General features: G+C 38.9%; 1 pseudogene; it reads left to right on the forward strand.

Annotated features, from left to right (window-relative positions):
- The window catches only part of LOC149206255 (expansin-like A2), a 150,364-nt pseudogene extending 134,073 nt beyond the window's left edge, over positions 1-16,291 (forward strand).
- The last annotated feature ends 406 nt before the right edge of the window (positions 16,292-16,697 follow it).

Genomic DNA, 16,697 nt, shown 5'->3' on the forward strand with positions numbered 1-16,697 from the left:
ATAGAGGCCCTGCTTCTTGATGGTCGGTTTGGCAATGGCGCAAGCAGTGCATGATCTGATGTACTTCCCAACATCCTGTCGAAGATTCGGCCAATAGAAATATTTCTGCAATACAGCCACCGTTTTTTCAACCCCAAAATGCCCAACGGCTCGACTGTAGTGTGCTTCCCAGATCATCTTGGCACGCTCGCTAGAAGGAACACAAAGATGACCCAGGTGGCATAACAGGTCGTCCTGGAGGTGAAAATCTTTAACATGTTGACCCTCCAAGAGTGTCTGGTATGTGTGGCCGAATTCCGGGTCGCTTTTGTAGAGCAGTGGCCAATCAGAAGTCTCGTGCCCACAAGAGTTGAGCACGGTGGTTAATGCCATGATCGGTGGTCGACTGAGGCAATCTGCGACATTATTGGTGTTGCCCTTCTTATACTTGATATTCAAATGGAACTGTTGCAGGTATGTGGACCACTTCTGATGGCGATCATTCTGCAATTTCCCTTGGGTCTGTATGAACTGCAGGGGTTGGTGGTCTGTGTGGATGACCGTTTCCTTCCCCAAAATGTAATGCTTCCATTGTCGACAGGCCTGCACAATGGAATACATCTCTTTGTCATAAGTGGGATACTTCCGGACTGTGTCTGAAAGTGTCTCACTGTGATATGCCACTGGATGCCCATGTTGAGTAAGGACTGCCCCAATAGCATAATCAGAGGCATCTGTCTCGACCTCAAATGGTTGTTGCAAGTCTGGTAATGCAAGAACTGGTGTTGTGCAGAGTCGACCTTTCAACTCTGTGAATGCCTTCTGTTGAGATTCGGACCAAAAAATTTTTGCTTTCGCTCCTCCCTTGGTGACTTGACTCAAGGGCCAAGTGATATGAGAAAATCCCAACACGAACCTGCGGTAGAAGTTGGCAAGGCCTAGAAAGCTGCGAAGCTCTGTCAGAGTTGTTGGAGATGGCCAATCCCGAATGACTTGGATCTTGGCTGGATCCACATGCACCCCTCGTTCATCAATAATGTATCCAAGGTACTGAACCTGGGTCATGCCAAAAGTGCATTTCTCCAAATTGGCACATAACTTGTGTTGTCGCAGTGTTTGGAGAACCTGTCGGATGTGGTGGAGGTGCTCTTCCCAAGTCTTGCTAAAGATCAAGATGTCATCCAAGTATACCACTACAAATGAGTTGGTGAATGGCTGCAATATGTCGTCCATTAGCCTCATGAAGGTTGCAGGAGCATTCGTCAATCCGATAGGCATAACCAACCATTCGAAAAGGCCCTCCTTGGCTTTGAAGGCAGTCTTCCACACATCGGAGGGTTCGATTGGTACCTGGTGATATCCTGACTTCAAATCGATCTTGCTGAAATATTTTGCCCCCTTTAGTTGGTCTAGGAGGTCATCAATCCGTGGGATTGGGTACCTATTACGAACAGTGATCTTGTTCAACGCCCGATAGTCAATACAGAGTCTCCAAGTCCCATCCTTCTTTTGTACCAGCACGATCGGGCTCCCACAGGGTGATGAACTCGAATGGATGTGACCTTTTTGCAGCAGCTCCTGAATCTGCCTCTTGATTTCATCGTTCTCCAGAACAGAGCGCTAATAGATTGGTCCATTGGGCAGCGGCGAACCTGGGGTTAGATCAATGGAGTGCTTGACCTGACAGTGCAGAGGAACCCCTGCGGGGGAGGTGAAGATGTCCTCATACTCCTCCACAACCTTGTCCATCTGTAGTTGTCGTGCGGAGGGGCCCTGTCTAGAGGTCGTGGCCACCGTCTTCTTCCTTTCTTGAGGGCGTATCATCAGGAAAACAAACTTCCTGGTTTTGGAAATGAGCTTACTGCATTGTTTTGCAGTAACCAAAGAGATGGCGGTAGGCGGTGCTACCTCTGGTATCCTGTACAACTTATTTCCCAAAGTAACAATAACAGCACGGGGTCTTGACTCATACACAGCATGTCGCTTCCACAAGTATGGTTGTCCTAATAACACATCACAAACTTCCAGGGTGCAATGTCACACAATACCTCATCCGTGAAGGGCTTGATGTTGTATGGAAGGCGACACTGTTGGCTCACGCGAAGATCCCGTCCTTGGTGCAGCCACCCAATGGTGTATGGTTGTGGATGCGCTGTGGTCGGTAAGCCCAGCGGTTTCACGACCTCTGCCGAAATGAGGTTCTTTTGGCTCCCGCTGTCGACAATGAACTGTAGCGGGGAGCCCTTTACACACATCTGGGAGTGGAAGAGAAGCTCCTCCTCCTCTGGATCTTCGTGGTGGCAACAGTGGCGTTGGGCTCCGCATCGATAATCTGCTTCCCTTTATCATTCCCCTTATCGAGTTCTGACTCAGAGTCAGAACATGCATCTGATTCTGAAACCTTTAGCTCGGCCACCAGTGACTGCTTGGCCCGACACTCACTTGTGTTGTGAGTGGAGCTCTTATGGAACTCACACCACTTTCCGGTGTCCTTTTTTGGCTTCGCGGCACTGTTCTTTGCTTGCATCTTTGGTGGGTTGCCTTGGGCCGCCCCGCCTTGGCTTTGTCCTTTGTTCTGCGGTTTGGGGGTACCTTTCCCTTGTTTCGGATTCGCAGACCCAAAGTCTCGCTTCTTCTGTTTAAACTTTTGCTCGACCTTGACGGCATATCGGTATGCCATGCCGAGCGAGGAGATGTTCAGAAATTCTATTTCTTCTTGGATGTACTTGTGCAGGCAGCCACGGTATTTTAGTACCAAATGCTGCTCTGTATCCTTGATACCCAACTTTGTGCGAAGGGTATGGAAAATATTGGTGAACTCTGGTACGTCTTGGTCCCTTCCCTGCCGTAGCGTGGTCCACTTTATGTATTGATCCTCATAGCTTCCGACAGGGTAGTACTGCTCCTTGATGGCATCTCGGAATGAATCCCAAGTCGGTGTGACTGAAAATAGTGAGCCTGTACTTTCATCTTTCTGTTCGCGGTAGGTTTCCCACCAATCCTTGACGTGGGGGGCTGCTTTGAGAAGAGCGAAAATAATCTTTTCTCGACTGGAAAAATCATGAACAAAAAATAACCCTCTAACACATTTAACCATTTATCGATGGCATCTGCGTCTATCTGACCCTCGAATATGGGGATTTCAAAATTAACTTGTACCTTAAATGGTGTGGCATTTCCAGAGTTGCTGTTGGAAGCCGATGCGTCGACCCTAGGTAGTCGCTGAAGGATTTGGGCAAAGTTGTCCATCATCGCGTTCCTTTGTCGCTCGAGGGCTTCTTCGAGCAAGATTTTGATAGGATCTCCTGCCCCCTCGTCTTTTTTTCATCCGCCATGGGAGGCCGTCGGGATTTGCGAGGCTGGTCTTGCAAAGGTTCGACCAGTTCAAGCCCTAACTCCTTATATCCCGACCTTGTTGGGGACATGCAAAGAAAAACAAAGAAGAAAAGCAGACCGCTCTGATACCACTGATTCGGATTTAAACAGGAACGCAATAAAATATAGAGATAACCATAAAGACAGATATGCAGCGGAAATAATACCTCAATTCATTACTGTAAAATACTGAAATATGCTTACAAACAGAAATGGAAATGAACCAGCTAGGGCGATGGTAGCTTATCTCTGAGAAGAGATGTGGTGGCTACATGCCTCTGAACTGTCTTACAATGACGCTCGAAGGCCTATTTATTGTTGAGAAACAATGGAAAACCCTTCACATTCCAAAACCTAACCCTAGAAGATGAAACGCCAAATTGTGGGCCCCGTTTTTGGGTAAGTTGGTACATCAACTTCCCGGGGTCGCAAATTGGTCGTACTATCTCCGTTTGACGTGCATGATAGCCCGTTGGAAAGATCTCTCCGAGGACTACGACGGAAAAGACGATTTTTATCAAAAAAATCGCTAGCGTGGATTTCCCAAAAAACGTCGTTTAGGGCCTCAAAACGGCTCCGGAAGTTTAGGACCCGAAAAACTGCTAAAAATAGTAAACTGTGCTATAATTAAGGAAACTGAAAAAAAACTGTAACAAGCATTAGAGGGGATCCAAGTGGAATTATTGGGTGGCCACCAATATCCACCTGGATCAGTATGCTTCTTAAAATCGATCTTTCTAAAGCTTTTGACAAATTAAGTTGCACTTATATAAAACAATTGCTTACTGCCTTCAGCTTTAGCCCAACCTAGGTCAGATGGGTTATGAATCTCATATCATCCCCCTTCTTCTCTATCTTAGTTAATGGAGTCCCCTCTAAACCCTACTTCCCATCCCGAGGAATTCGTCAAGGTGACCCTTTATCCCCCTTCCATTTTTTTCTTATGGCAGAAGGTTTGGGTCGCCTTATAAAGAATGTTGTTCACTCCCATGACCTCAGAGGCATCTCTGCCCATGGAACATCTGCCATCACTCATCAACAATTTGTGGATGAAAATATGTTGTTCAGACATCCCTTTTTTCGCGAAGCCCATGCTTTCAAAGCTCTGCTAGACACCTTCTCCATGGCCTCAGGAACCACCATTAATACTGCTAAATCTCAAATCCTTTTTTTCCATACTCCTCCTGCCACCCAAAGAATAATTGCCAGAATCATAGGCTTCTCACAAGCTAAACTTCCATCTAAATACTTGGGTGCTCCACTAATATATTCGGCCTTAAAGCATGCCTCCTGGAACCAACTCATTGAGAAAATTGAAAGTCACTTATCATCTTGGACCTACAGAACTCTCCACATGGCAAGCAGGCTTATTCTGATAAAGGTGGCTTTACAATCTATGCCTCTCTATCTCTTCTCAGTTCTTACAGTGCCTAAATGGGCAATCAAAAAGATCAAAGATTTGCAATGCAAATTTTTATGGGGCTCCACAAGGCAAAACCACAAATGGGCGCTAGTAAAGTGGGCAACAGCATGCACACCAAAAAAGAAACGGGGTCTACGACTGCGAGACCCTCAACATAGTAATACTTTGATGGGAGCATGAATATGGTGGCATTGGGTATCAAACCCACATATGCCATGGGCCCAACTATGGACTGTAAAATATGCTAATAATAGTCCGCAGGAAGAACTGATCAGAATCACCACTACAGACACAAGATCTCTAATCTAGAATGCAGCAAAAAAGCATAAAGAGTTAATACAACAACATAGCTTCTAGGAGATGCACGATGGCCGAACTGCTTATTTTTGGGTGGATTCTTGGCAATAGCGGCCAAAAATTTTAGAAGTCCTTCCTCCTCCAAATCTTGATGGCAATAACATCAACCAAACTGACCATGCCTCACAGCACTGGACTCAAGATTTCAATCAAGGCTTCAGGCAATGGAAACCAAATGAACATATAATACATCATGAAACTGAAGACTACTATAAAGATTTACACAAGGAACTCACCAACAGGAAAATCAGATTTACAAATGAAAAATATGTTTTGAGATGGGGTTACACTCCAAGGGGAATTTATACAACGAAAGAAGCATATAAGTTGATGCTCCAAACACAAGAACTAGTAGATCCCACTTGGACTCGTCTCTGAACTGCTGGAATATGGCCCAAAGTCTCTACCTTCACTTGGCTGCTTTATCATCAAAGAATTCTCACTTGGGACAATCTAATTAAAAGAGGATTCTAGGGACCCTCATATTGTCCTAACTGCAAGAAACAAGGAGAAACTATTCAGCATCTCATGGATTCTTACCACATGGCCAACCAATTATGGGAAAAACTCACCTTCAGGTGTGAGTGACCTTGTAGAATCTCGAGAGATATAAAAAGAACCATTTGCAATTGGGCCCCTGCTCCCTATAATAGCAAGCTTTTAAATGCTCTATGGACAATCCTCCCAGGCTTCCTTTTCTAGACAATTTGGAAGGAAAGAAACAAAAGATTTTTCAAAAATAAAAGCACTCCATTGGAGATCATTTGGAGCAATTTATGTCAGAACATTCAAGAATCCCTGGCACTCCGATATGGAATGCATAGGACTTCCCCACTCAGGCATAGGAACAGAGTATATGGGACAACTGGCAATTAAGAATCCAACAGGTTCAAAATGATCACAACAAAGCAACCATTATCAACAAGCAGCCCTCACATTGGAATCCCCCTCCAACAAATGTGATCAAACTAAACTTTGATGGGGCCTCAAAAGGCAAAGCAGGACATGGCAGAATACTCAGAGATCAAGAAGGCCAACCTCTACTAGTATACTTTAGTTCAAGTGGATGGGACATGAATAATTCAGCGGAACTGGAAGGATTATGGCAAGGTATGAATCCAACACATCAACATAACTTTCATCCTATTATAATAGAAGGGGACTCCCAAATCCTTATACACATGGTTACCCAAATACAAATGGGAACCCCAGCTTCGAGAGTCGCTACCAGTTGGAGACTAGTGGCTTGGCTCGAACTAATAGAGCAATGGACGAAAAATAGAAGAGCCACCACCTTCATTCATGTTAAGAGAGAGAACAACAAGGTGGTCGATCTTTTGGCAAACATAGGATTTGAACATGATTAGGTACTCCAATCAGGAACCATCAATATCTTAAATGACGAAACTCAATTAAAAGCATGCACTGACCTGGTGCACAAGGAAGCTCAACTCCTGGATGGGAGTGCACATCAAAGATATTAAGGTGACGTCAGAATGGGACAACAAGTGGCCATGCCACATGGCCCTTTGTAATCCTGCACATCAGTCTATAAAATGTATTAACGTTGGCCTTAAATGGCATTTAAGTTGCCGCCGTCCTCAACCAGCCTGCAACTACCCGCCTCGGCTCCGCGCAATGATGACCTCTGGGGATATTAACTCCACCGCCCTTGTCTCTTATTCCCTGCCTCTACAATGTTTATGCCTTCAAGCAGCCGCGACACCTAGCTCTCGCACTACTACGGGGAGGCGTTGCAACATCCTTTTTTGCACTAATATAGCCCCAGGAATCCACTTTACTCAAAGCCTAGTCTGCAATTTCATCTTCCACTCAGCCTCTGCAGCTAATTCCTCCTCTGAGCCAACTGCTGAACCTGTTGAGCCTTCTCCTGCAGAAATTCTCATACTCATAGTGTCAAGATGGAAAGAACACGCCATAGAATGCGTAGTCGCAGAGGCGGAAGCAGAGGAATATTGACTCGTCCCCCTCCTTCTGCGGCCTCTAAAACCACCTCCTCTTTGGCTCATCTGGCTACAGGTCACTACCCAAACACTCGTAGTGGCAGAGGCCACTCACAACCTCTCCTTCTCCATCCGACACCCCCTGTTTTGCCACCCAGTGGAATTCCCTCCAATCCATAGCCGCCCCTCCTCTTAGCCTAATTCCTCTACCACTGCTCCCTCAACAAGCCCATCATTACCACCACCATCTCCATTACCTTTCACAAAGAGAAGCAAGCTACAGAGGGTGGACACCATTCCAAAACGACGCTTGCGAGAGTTGCGGGGAGCTCACATTCCATCACCCTCCACGAGGAGGAGCAAGCCACAGACGGTGGTTTCCACACCAGAGCGGAGCTAGCCATGGTCAAGAAGAGCATTCACTATGCAAATATGAAGAAAAGGGGAAGGAGACGGACCAGGACCAACATGATGACGAATACATGGATCCTTACTGTTGTTTTATCGTGGACGAACAACCGACGAAGCAGGCAGATGACACGGAGGCTTTGAAGAAGGCAAATGACGATATGGAGGATTACAGGTGTTTCATTATTGAGGAATACCCGTCATCTCCGCAACGCACCTGATTGGCTACACAACCTACGACGTGTCTATTATTCTCAGGTTATGGGAATTATGTTTTCTGGTTTCTTTTACGGGGCTTTCAAGAAAACTTGCTGTTATTTGGTTATTTGGTAGATTTTTTGTTTTTCTCTAAAAAATTGATTAAAAACTATGCGTAATTGTTGGTTTCCCCTGCATGGGCAGCAAGATAATACTGGTAATCTTATTTTTGATTTGGATTGATTTCCCATCATGGGCAGTCCAGACTCTGTTTTGTTGTTTTTGCCCCACACTCAGGCATGGACATGCACAGGCTAAAGCCTCAATGTAGTATATTTTTTTCAGTAATAGAATTTAGCTTAATTTAGAAAAAAAGATATTGTCCTTATAATGAAAAACTATAGGTTTAAATAAATAATTTAATTTAAAAACTAATAGAGGATTGATAACCAAATCAAACAAAACTTGGAGTTGTCTCAAGGAATACAATGCCAATATCATTGGTCTTTGCCCTAACAATTTTACGATATTGGCATTTGCACTAACACTTTTACTAGATCTCCATGGGCATCATGTTATCAAATTGCATTTTATAAAACCTTTTAATGGCATCACTAAATCACACCAAAAATACACCAACGATACCATCAAATTGTGGCTTCACATCATTTTCATTTTATTAAAAAAAAAATTCATTCCATATAAACAAAAAAGGAAACAACAAATTCATAAATTAACATAAAGTGAAAAGAAGAGAGAAAGAGTTGGATCTCCCAACTATAGAAGAATCTAAACTATAGGAAAAAATATTTATATTAAATAGGAAGAAGATATATATGTTTAGCTTTTTTAATTTACTTTATTTACAATTATTTATTTTTATATTTTCATAAATGTTTAATAAATAAATAATTAAAATATCCTAATAAGTTTTCACATTATTTCAATTTCCAACAAAATTTTAAAATGTTTTAAATTTTATCTTTTAAAATCATCTCTTAATGTAATTTTATATCTCTAACTAGATTCATTTTAAAATCATATTATAAAACAAATTCATTCCAATTTTATAGTTCATATTATTATTTTACTATACCATTTAAAATACTTATATTTTTATATTTTCAAATATTATCTTAATATAATTTTATTTTAGGAAAAAAAATTAAAATCTTATAACAAATTAAATTTATTAATTTCAATTTTAAAATTATATAATAAAACAAACTCATTAATCATAAAATTAAGGACATCATGTTATGCTAAACATTAATCTCAATTTTCAAATCATATGATAAAACAAATTTATTAATGTTAAAACCCCAGCATTATATTACTCCCAACTTTTATAAATTTATATTACTCCTAACTTTTATTAATATAAATTTATAATGATTCATTTTCAAATCATATAATATAACAATAACAAATTTATTATCTACTTATTAATATTCAAATCCTACACCATTGTCTTAATCTCAATTTTTATTATTAATGTAATTTTATAATAATTCATCAATTTTTATTATTAATGTAATTTTATAATAATTCATTTTCAAAATCATATGAATAAAACAAATGCACTAATATTCAAATCCTAAATTCTGAAAATTATAAATAATTTCAAAACCATATAAAATTTTATATTAATTTTTTTTTATATAGACAAAAAAATCATATTTTATTGTGATAAAAAAAAATATTTATTTAAATTATTTTAATTTAATATTTTCATATTTTATAATAAAATTAAACATAAAAATATATTTAACGTTTAATTCTAATAAATAATATATAATCATAAATGAAAAATAACTCAATAATATTTATTTTATTACATACTTGTACATACTTAAAATCCATTTCATTTGTATTTTAACTCATATATGGCCACAAATATAACAAATGGAGATACATTTATTAAATTTGTATGTATGTTTGTATTAAATTTTATAAAAAAAAGAAATATTATTTTAAATTTAGAAACATTGACTAATCAAAATTAAAAAAAAAGTTTGTCAAGATTCCAAAAACATGTAAAAGTCTATGCAAACCCAGAAAACCCCGCAACTGTATAGGCTTGTCATTTTTTAAAAATCAATTTAAATTTCAAAAATAAAATACATTTTCCTTCCCTTTAAATTTCAAAAATAAAATGAATTTCCGTAAGCCAGAGAGCCATAGTTTCCGTGGATGTTGCTCAGGTAAATTAGTCCAAGACATCAATTTGGGAAACTGTTGTCAAGAAAACTGATATTCTAATTAGTTAGCCATTTGTGATGTGTTTGTAGGTTGGTGCGCCTTGTTAGAAATCTGCAGTTTCTAAATCTTAATGTGACCCGATTAAAGCATTAAAGCGTTAAAAGCGTTAAAAGCATTAAAGCATTAAATAACTAAAGCAGATTCTAATCTAAAGCATTAGATCTTAAGCGTTGAATTGGTATATGATGGACGTACCAGATTAGAGTTAAATAATATATAAAGGATTGGGTCCTCTCTCTCCCACACAAGAGTTGCATTCTTCTCCATCAAGAAGCACATAAAGGAAGTGAGGGCAAGAGGAGAGAAACCGAATTCTGAGAAGAAGACAGAAGACAGAAGACAGAAGATGGCAGCCATTACATCTTCCGCTGTTAGTCAAGGTATGTCATCTTAAACAACATATTAAGTTCTGAATGTGAAATATTTGGTATTGATAATCTTGGGCTGTTAATTGGAATTTTTACATTTGGTATCGGAGCCACAATCAATAACTGAATATTTCCTGTGATTGCAATTGATCTGTTCTGTGCTTTACTCATGTGATCAAGCCTTCGGGAAACTGTGGGGGTTTCATGAAATGATCACGCATTCATGAGTCCTTTGACTATGCGCCTATTGACCCCTGTTTGCATCCTTTCGTTGTTAACCAAGTCTTGTGCATGCTTCACAAAAGGGGTTAAGAGCTTAGCCCACGTAGATTTTAATTACAGACACTATATCGAAGTTAGCACCGGGTCTCAAAGTCTTTCTTTCTGTACATATTATATCGATGATGGTACTGTGTGTGTCGCTACCTTCAAACTTTACCGTCAAGCGCAATTGACGACGGCATTGAGTGGAGGGAGCGAGCCAATCCTGGGCGTACCTACCTCCAATGACCATGGTGGGTCCGCCTGTCCACTGTCCGATCGATTATTTGTCCATGGCCAAATCCCACATACTCTCTGAGACAACGTACGATTGCAGTATCGTATTTATCTAGTCCCACCAAATTTGAGAGCAGCTAAGTTTGTCATCGTTATATCCTCGTTCTGAGATGATTCCCATTCAAATCGCCAGATTTGAGACATCAAGATAAAGGCTTCTGTCTCATGAATTTGCCACATGTTAGTGGGCAAATGTGCGTTGATTCGATCGAGGTCATGTTGTTAGTATCTTGGCGGACGGATTCTTTTACAGGTGAAATTGGGAGCATGATCCGGGCGTATAGATTGTACGCTCTGATGAAAGGGGGTGTTTGTGAATTGTAATCTATTACATTGCTAAAGCCTACTCTGCAGCAGATTATACCCAAAAAATCATTGGGGTTTAATGTTGTTGTATGGGCCCTCTGAAACTCCATGGCCTTGGAACAACTAATGCTAAGGATCATTGATGTGGGGACAAAATAATGGAACTCCTGAGCATTTTCTGCTTTTGTGAGGTACTAAAATTCTGTATGATTCCGTTGCGCTGAAACCAAGAACTCTGTCTGTCTGATCAGGCTGTATCATGGCCTACAAGCTTTTGAGATTTTGGCTTGAATTTCAGGCCTTACTAGTCCTCTTTCAATTGGGCGTTTGAAATTTGGGCATAAAAGTAATTGCTCTATGACTGATTGTTTTGCAAATTATTTATGCACATGAGATTTATGATTTTGTTAATCACCAAAGTGGTCAAAATCAGAATGTTGTTTTGCATAAGGTATGTGTTATAAATTATTTATGCACATGAGATTTATGATTTTGTTAATCACCAAAGTGGTCAAAATCAGAATAATCATTTAGTGCATAAGTGACATAATGATTATTGATAGAAATTGCCAGTTATAACAATACCAATTAAGAACTGGCGTCACTAATGATAGAACCTGAGAACTTACCCAAAGGAAAGTCTTGTTCTATAACTAGTTGACATGATGAGGTTTAATAGATGTTTTGATTAAATAAATATTGATCATCCAAAGATATCAGTTCTATTTAATTAAATATATTTATTACCTACTTATGTTTTGGTATTTAATTATGTTAAGTATAAGATAGTATCTACCCAAAGGAGTGCTATATTATACTATTATGTCTACATCTGAATCGCGTTAGTTATGAGCTTATAGTTATTTCATTTTTGATTTGCAGGATATCTATCTTTCGTATGTTTTGAATCAAATTTAGTTGAAGTTCCTATTAATACATGGTGGCTTGATACTGGTGCTACAACTCATGTTTCCAACAATATGTAGGGATTTCTTACGATCCGAACCATAAATCCAAATGAAGATCGTTTTCTCTTTATGGGAAACGGAATGAAATCTTCAATTGAATGCATTGGGACTTATCGTCTAATTCTAGAAAGTGAATATGTATTAGACTTATACAGTACCCTTTATGTACCTTCATTATCTAGAAACCTTATTTCCATAAGTAAGTTGGATAATTCTGGTTTTAGATGTATGTTTGGATCTGGCTGTTTTGATTTATATAAGAATACTGATAATGTTGGTTCTGGTATTCTAATTGATGGTTTATATAAATTGAAACTGAATGACACTTATGTGAATTCCTTGTTGAAAGTAGTAAATAATGTTGGATGTAAACGTAGCAGGTTGAATGAAAATTCTGCTTTCTTGTGGCATAAACGACTAGGTCATATATCCAAAGAAAGAATGATGAGATTAGTAAGTAATGAAATTTTGTCAAATTTGGACTTTAGTGATCTAGAATTATGTGTGGATTGTATTAAAGGTAAACAAACCAAACATAATAAGAAAGGAGCCACCAGAAGCAGCCAGCTTCTTGAAATAATACACACTGATATTTGCGGACCTATGGACACTTCAGCCTTTAATGGAGAAAAATATTTCATCACTTTCATTGACGATTTTTCCCGTTATGGTTATGTCTATTTGCTTCATGAAAAATCTCAATCTGGGAATGTCCTTGAGACGTTTGTAAAGGAAGTTGAGAGGCAATTAGATAAAAAGGTGAAAATCATAAGGTCTAATAGAGGTGGTGAATATTATGGTCAGGCCAGTGTCCAGGTCCATTTGCAAAATTCCTCGAAAGTCATGGCATATGTGCGCAATACACAATGCCAGGTACACCACAACAAAATGGTGTAGCAGAAAGGCGCAATAGGACGTTAATGGATATGATTAGGAGTATGATGTCAGATTCTACACTACCTAAGAATTTGTGGTCGTATGCTCTCAAAACCGCTAATTATTTGTTGAATAGGGTTCCTAGTAAAGCTGTTCAAAAGACTCCTTTTGAGTTATGGACTAACAGGAAACCTAGCTTAAGACACCTGCATGTTTGGGGTTGTCCAGCGGAAGCGAGAATTTATAATCCACATGAAAAGAAATTAGATTCTCGAACGATCAGTGGGTATTTTTTAGGTTACCCTGAGAAATCTAAAGGGTATGTGTTTTACTGTCCTAATCATAGTCCAAGAATTATAGAAACTGGTAATGCAAGATTCATTGAGAATGGTGAAGTCAGTGGGAGTACTAGAAGAGAAATAGTAGAAATAAAGGAAACAAGGGTAAATGTTACATTGCCTAGAATAGTTCCTCCATCTACTATTACTCCAAATGTTGTTCCAGTTGTTGTATAACAGCATGATGATAATGAACAACATATAAATGAAGAAGTACTTCCTGAAGGAAATGACTTACATAATACTGATATGCATGAACCACAACAAGTAGCATTAAGAAGACCTCAAAGAAATCGTAGGTCAGCTATTTCTGATGATTATGTGGTTTATATGCAAGAATCAGATTATCATATTGGAATTAATAAGGATCCAGTTTCGTTTTCACATGCTGTAGAAAGTAAAGAGTCAAAGGAATGGATTAATGCCATGAAAGAAGAAATGAAATCCATGCAACATAATGAAGTTTGGGATCTCGTTGAGTTACCACATGGCTGTAAAAGAGTCGGATGCAAATGGGTTTTTAAAACCAAACACGACTCTAGTGGTAATATCGAACGGTATAAAGCTAGACTTGTTGCTAAGGGTTACACTCAGAAAGATGGTGTTGATTACAAGGAGACATTTTCTCCTGTTTCGAAAAAGGACTCACTAAGAATAATAATGGAATTAGTAGCTCATTATGATTTGGAGTTACATCGAATGGATGTGAAAACAGCCTTTCCGAATGGAGATCTTGATGAGGATGTTTATATGGATCAACCTGAGGGTTTTTCTGTAGAAGGTAAAGAACAATTGGTGTGTAAACTTAAGAAGTCAATATATGGGCTTAAACAAGCATCCCGACAATGGTATATTAAGTTCAATACCATTATTACATCTTTTGGTTTTAAGGAAAATACGGTTGATCACTGTATATACCAAAAGATCAGTGGGAGCAAGTTTATTTTTCTGGTCCTTTATGTTGATGACATCTTGCTTGCTGCAAATAATTTAAGTATATTGCATGAGACTAAGGAATTTCTCTCAACGAACTTTGAAATGAAAGATATGGGAGAGGCATCCTATGTGATTGGAATAGAAATATTCCGTGATCGATCACAAGGAATATTGGGATTGTCTCAGAAAGGATATGTCGAAAGGATTCTAGAGAGATTTGGAATGAGTAAGTGTTCACCTGGAATAGTTCCTGTACAGAAAGGTGATAAATTCAATCTCATGCAATGTCCCAAGAATGATGTTGAACGAAAGGAAATGGAATCAATTCCATATGCATCTGTTGTTGGTAGCCTAATGTATGCTCAAACCTGTACTAGACCGGATATTAGCTTTGCAGTCGGTATGTTAGGGAGGTATCAAAGTAATCCAGGAAGGGAACATTGGCAAGCTGCAAAGAAAGTTTTGAGGTACTTACAAGGCACGAAAGATTACATGCTCATGTATAGAAGATCCAATGAATCAGAGGTGATTGGATATAGCGATTCAGATTTTGCTGGATGCATCGATACTAGAAAATCGACTTTTGGTTACCTGTTTATGTTTGCTCAAGGTGCCATATCATGGAAAAGTGCGAAACAGACTATCATTGCTTCATCCACTATGGAGGCAGAATTTGTGGCATGTTTTGAAGCCACAATTCATGCATTATGGTTGCGGAACTTTATTTCAGGACTTGCGGTTGTCGACACCATTAGCAAGCCGCTGAAAATCTATTGTGATAACTCTGCAGCAGTATTTTTCTCAAAGAACGACAAGTACTCTAAAGGTGCCAAACACATAGATCTGAAGTATCTTGTTGTGAAAGATGAGGTTCGGAAACAAAGAGTGTCAATCATGCACATCAGGACAGAACTTATGGTTGCAGACCCTTTGACGAAAGGGTTACAACCAAGACAATTTAAGGAACATGTTCAAAGAATGGGTCTTGGTTGTATTAATAATAATTGATGTGTGACATTCTGAGCTCTTTTATGTGTTTCTGATATACAATTATGTGTCTCTTGTTTTAATGAAGTAGTACGTATTTTATGTAATTTTAAACAAGAAAGAGTCTTATAAAGATATTATGTTTAATCATTATGATATAAGACATTATGTGGACCATTATGATGTTTTATATAAATTATGAGTATGAATTGATGGATTGCTGGTATTGTAGTATATGGAAGGGAATGCATTGAATTAATAGTGCACAACCGCCATAACTCTCAGCAATTTATCATAGTATGATGTTCAACACTTAATATTATGAATAATCGGGTCAAGTGGGAGAATGTTAGAAATCTGCAGTTTCTAAATCTTAATGTGACCCGATTAAAGCATTAAAGCGTTAAAAGCGTTAAAAGCATTAAAGCACTAAAGCAGTTTCTAATCTAAAGCATTAGATCTTAAGCGTTGAATTGGTATATGATGGACGTACCAGATTAGAGTTAAATAATATATAAAGGATTGGGTCCTCTCTCTCCCACACAAGAGTTGCATTCTTCTCCATCAAGAAGCACATAAAGGAAGTGAGGGCAAGAGGAGAGAAACCGAATTCTGAGAAGAAGACAGAAGACAGAAGACAGAAGATGGCAGCCATTACATCTTCCGCTGTTAGTCAAGGTATGTCATCTTAAACAACATATTAAGTTGTGAATGTGAAATATTTGGTATTGATAATCTTGGGCTGTTAATTGGAATTTTTACACGCCTGGCTGGCATTACATGACACGCAACCATGGCGCAGTGTGGGAGATACAGAAGCCACCAGGAGGTGCTCTCCAGTTTCGTTTCGTGGTAAGCAGCGGGTACGATGGGAAATGGTTGTGGGCGAGAAAGGCTGTGCTTCCCTCCGACTGGAAATCAGATCAGTGACGTTGCTCTAGAAAATTGTAGTCCATGTGATGATGATAACAGTGGATGGGCGGAATGACGATGAGCATATATACGATTGCAGCCAACACTGATACACGGTCAAATCCATGGATTCAAATAAGCTTTGCATAGAAATCACTTGATGTAATGATGAAAATTATAGATTAATGAAAATTATGTTTATTTCGTTTCAGATTAATTTATTGCATGATAACACTTATATTCATATCAGTGTTGCACCAACAAATCTAAAACATAAATCATGCATATTCATTCAAATAGGTGCTGCAACATCAAATCTCAATCCGGAATAGCTAGGAAAACAAAGGCACTTTTCATGCTACATTGGTTTCTTAATTAAACGATAGAAATTCCTTCGGGTAGATATTATTAATTAAAGAAAAAGGATTATGAAGTTTACTCTTAAAAAGTACATTGAAGTTATTCGTGCTTTTCCGCTCTCG

Source organism: Pinus tabuliformis, chromosome 1_2 (genome assembly GCF_031772625.1).
Source record: "Pinus tabuliformis cultivar Carrire ecotype Pingquan chromosome 1_2, CPIR1, whole genome shotgun sequence".
NCBI lineage: Eukaryota > Viridiplantae > Streptophyta > Pinopsida > Pinales > Pinaceae > Pinus > Pinus tabuliformis.